Source organism: Colletotrichum aenigma (genome assembly GCF_013390185.1).
Source record: "Colletotrichum aenigma strain Cg56 chromosome Unknown KSG_Cg56_contig03, whole genome shotgun sequence".
NCBI classification, from domain to species: Eukaryota; Fungi; Ascomycota; class Sordariomycetes; order Glomerellales; family Glomerellaceae; genus Colletotrichum; species Colletotrichum aenigma.
The window spans coordinates 6,937,497-6,942,273 of record NW_023500909.1 but is presented as its reverse complement, the minus strand read 5'-3'; positions in this window follow the sequence as shown (position 1 = coordinate 6,942,273).

Genomic DNA, 4,777 nt, shown 5'->3' with positions numbered 1-4,777 from the left:
AAGTCCTACGCTTCTGCCTATAACGGCGTTAGTTTATATAGTGGCTGCTTATTGTCATCTATTTCCTATATATAGAACCAGACATACAGCAGATATAGCCACACGCCCTTATATCTCGCCTATATGTCGTCCTCTATACAGTTGTCGAACAGCCGCCTTAGCTTGACGTGCGCTTCTATACGCTGCGCCTCAAACAGCACAGCTAGCCTGATGGTGTTAGGCGTAGATGTTGCTTAAGCCTAGTCTAACATGCGCTTAACTGTCGCCTATATCGCCTGAAGCATAACCTCATTTTTATTAATAGGAGTTATTATGTTGAAGAGTGCGCTAGCACTAAGCCCTTTTAAGTGCACCGCCTATCCCACACAGGCTAGCCACAGGCTGGGCTCCAACCTTTCGTTAGCAACGCAGATTAGCTTATTATGGCTGGTCTTCACACGTTCTGCTTAGACTTTCCTGAGATCTCAGATGCAGCCTATCGCCTGCTGTGCTAAGCTTCTGTTTAAAGCAGCTTCTGCAGACTTATCAGCCGTCTGCCTCCAGGCCACCTCAAACCATCTGCTTGCAGCCTGCGTTAAGAAAAACCGCTAGCACAGCACCTCTGTTATCCACAGCAAATCCCTGACTGTAGTGGCTTTCTTGCGAATATCACCCCCTTTCTGCTAATTATTCTCCTATCTGTGTTCTGCCTGATAATGCTCCTATATATTTCGCACGCAGCAGCAAACATAACAGCATATATAGCAGTGTAAACTATCTGTTTAGGGCGGCGCGATATAGGTAACTGGCTTAACTGTGGGGTCTAAGTATTAGAACGACTGCAAATCAGCCTAGCTGCAGATGATACTTAGGATATTGCTGACCAATCTAGCCACTTTTCCCCTAGCCTCAGCAGGGATTAACTGATAGTAGTTCTGCAGATATGCTGTGACTTTATTTGCTACTACTGCATACTGACATAATATATATATCAGAATAGAATACTATGTGTTATAGACAAATAGCTCTATGTTTAGCTATATGTATAGCTTTCTTTAGTCTACTACTATTTAGTGATTCCTCCTGTCCTCTCTTTATAACCTTATCTTCCTGCCCCTTAATTCCAGATACTTTCGCCTTGATCTACTTTCAACCCTACCTGCGTTCTATTGGTCGGTTAGGCTTTCTAGCCTGGCTGATATCCCTATTATATGATTAGCTAGTTGATGTAGGGTTTAGGACCACATCACAAAAACATCTACTACACTATTCACCGATTTCTAGACTCCTAATACTAAGTATAAGACTGAAAACTAGATCGTTATAATCGCTTTCATTCAAGCTTTAATTGCATCCCACTTTCATATATTTTACTGCTGGAAATCTCAACAGCTTCTACACTGCTAGAAAACAACAGCTTCTACCCCGACTTCCCTCCTACATACCACCCCACTAGCACCCACTGTTAGTGCCGCGCTGGGACCTTCACATTAATACTAACACCACCCAATCTACCCCCCACGACCAGAACCCTCGCCCGCGATGGCCTCACAGCCAGCCGCAGGCCTCTCGCAGGCCCCTAGGGGCCTTTCAGCCTCTATGCACAGCCTCCCCCAGACCCCTCCTCCCCCTACCTCCTTACCTCCACGACCGAGGGGCCTCACGCCCCCCTCTATCCGGCCCTTGGGAAGGGGGCCACGATCCGCCGCCGCCGCCCTCCAGCAAGCCCGAGAGGGCCGGGCCCTCCGAGATGAGGCCCTAGACCTCCTCGCTAAAGGACTAGATGCCCTCATTGGGACGGCCCCAGCGCGACTGAAGGCTACAGCCCAGGACCTCATCGATACCTTCACCCGGTTTGCAACCGCAGAAATCTCTGGACCCACCCCTGGCCCCAGCACTGGAAAAACGTATGCCCAGGCAGCCAATGGCCCCACGGCAAGCAGCCCCGGCCCCAGCTCCAGCCCCGGCCCCGGCCCTGGGTCGAACCGAACAACAGGCCGGCGGGCTATAAGCTCTATAAACCAGCCAAGACAGACCCAGGACCTCCGCCTGCTAGTTCGGCTCCCTGCAGAACATATCCCTACCTCCAGAACCCTAGCCCCCCACTCAGTTAAGATGGTAGTAACAAAAGAACTCAACCTACAGCCGCAAGACCTAGTTGAGGTCCGCCACACTGCTACAGGCTTCTCACTCCAGCCCCAGAATAAGGAGATCCAGGCCCTGCTTCTACAGAGAGCCCCTGAGATCAAAAGCTGTCTCACAGCTGAGAAGGTTGAGGTGCCCACTAAGTGGCATCAGTATATCATCCCATTCTGCCCCCTCTACTTTACTAGCCTTAACAGCAGTAGGGTTAGTATAGAATCTGAAATAGAAGAAGAGGTCTTCCTAAAGACAAAACAAAGACTCCTCTCCTGGCGCCCAACCCAGGGCAGCCCTGATCTAGCTACAGCTACACAAAGCCTGATTATCGCCCTCCCTCAAGAGGTTAAGGAAGGCTTCCGCCTGTTTGGACAGTCAGGCCCTGCCCGCCTGCTACCCCCGAGGAAGCATATCCCCAAACGACACTCCCCTGGCTGCCAGGGCTTTCACTCAAACCGCTACTGTACCCAGAAACCCCTCTGCGAGAACTGTAGCAAACCCTTAGATACTCATGGGGCTGGAATCTGCTCAGCTAGGCCTAGGTGTGCTAACTGTCATAGGCCCTTCCCAGCAAGCCATGCGGACTGCCCAGCTAGGCCCCTACTGGTTAACAGGAACCTTACTATTCCAACCCGGAAGGAACTGCAAGGGATCCAGAAGGTTGGAGAGAAGGCGTCTGACGACCTCCTTGCAAACCAGGCTGGCTCCCCAGGAAGCAGCACACAGCAAGCTGAGGCTAGGCTAAGCGCTACATCTAAGCGCCCTCGACCCCTCACACCTACGCAAGACTCAATTATTGTGGCAGATACTGCTAGTATAGCTGGGAGCAGCAGTATGGAGGAGGATGAGGCTGAAGATTCTGAAGCCCTCCCCCCCCTAACTAACCGCCCTATCCATCCACTCCCAAGCAGCAGCAGGAGCCAGAGGGTAGCACAGAAGCCTGACTATAACGTTACTAATGCCTACACCCACCTCAGCCTCGACTCAGAGCAGTAGGCTCAGAATGGCTACCCCACAGGTACTACAGGTCGCCCAGTGTAACGTGGGGAAGATAAGTCCAGCTCACACAGCTCTCCTAGAGCTCTGCTGGGCAGATCAGATCGATATAGTACTGATCCAGGAACCCTAGATAGGCTATAGAGATAAGATGCAAATTAACACACACCCAGGCTATAACTCTTATATGCCAGTAGACTTCTGGAACAGCAGGGACATAAGGCCTAGGGTTATGACCTATACACGTAAAGGTCTAAGGCTGCAGATATAACAACAAAGACCTACCCAATCAAGGGATATCCTATAGGTTAAGGTTGGCAACTTCACCATCACAAACGTCTATAGGCCACCAGGCGAGCCTATAAACCATACAACAAGTACCCTCCTAAGCTATCAACCGCCAGCAGGAGCTCTTATAGCTGGGGACTTTAACGCGCACTGCCCATACTGGGAACCTGGCTCCTGGAGCCGGAACCGGGGAGACGACATCGCGGAATAGGCTGAAGGCCACGATCTTGAGTTTATTGGGGAGGTTGGAGCTGCTACCCACACTTATAGGCACACCCTCAACCTAACCTTCTCAAATATCCCCTTTGCTGAGGCCTATATTAGCCCACATATACACCCAGGGGCTGATCATCAAGCTATTACGACTATTATACCGATAAGCAAAGCCTAGGAACAGAGGCGTCAGACTAGCCACCCTACAGTCCCAGACTCAGCTATACTCCGGCTAGCTGACCTAGTTAAGCTGGGGATCCCAGCCCTACCTACCCTAGGGGATACACCTACTCCAGCAGAAATAGACTCTCTAGCTACCCAACTAGTCAGCCTCCTCTCTACAGCTATAGAAGCAGTAGGGAAGAGACGGACTAACCAGGGCAGGGGAGCCCCCTGGTGGGCAGAAGAGTGTTCAGAGGCCTATCGAGCAGCTATTGAGGCTAGGCGACGACAAGCCCAAGAACCTGGGCTAGTAATACCACTGCCTATCCTAGAGGAGCAGAAGGCCTTTCTGACTATAGTCAGGAAGGCAAAACGCGCCTACTGGGCTGCTAAGATTGAGGAGGCTGGGTCTAACCAGAACTTATACCAGATACTAAGCTGGCGTAAGTCTGGGCTAGCTATTAAGGCCCCACCTCTAATAGTGGATGAACAGGCTATTAACAACGGTTACAATAAGGCCTAAGCCCTGCGGAAGGCCTTATTAGAGAGATTTGATGCTGCAGACGACCTACCTGGGAACCCGTTCACTGTCCCTATAGTTGCAAGGCGTCTAATACCCTGGCAGCATATAGTCAGCATAGAGGAAATACGCCAGGCTACTCTCACAAAGGCTACAACCCCTGGGATTGATGGGATCACTACTAAGTTACTACAATCTATTTGGGGCCTAATAGCTACACCGGTACAGCAGCTTTTCTAAGCCTGTGTCCGCATAGGCTACTTCCCTAGGACTTTCCGAAAAGCAGAGGTAGTTATGATCCAGAAGCCGGGGAAAACAGACTTCTCAAAGGCTGGATCCTGGCGGCCAATAGCCCTCTTATCTTGCCTAGGCAAGGGCTTAGAGCGGCTGATAGCAAAGAGAATGGCATATCTCACCATTCTGGAAGGGGTTGCTAGCCCACAGCAGGTTGGGGCATTGCCAGGGAGGGCTGCAGTCGAC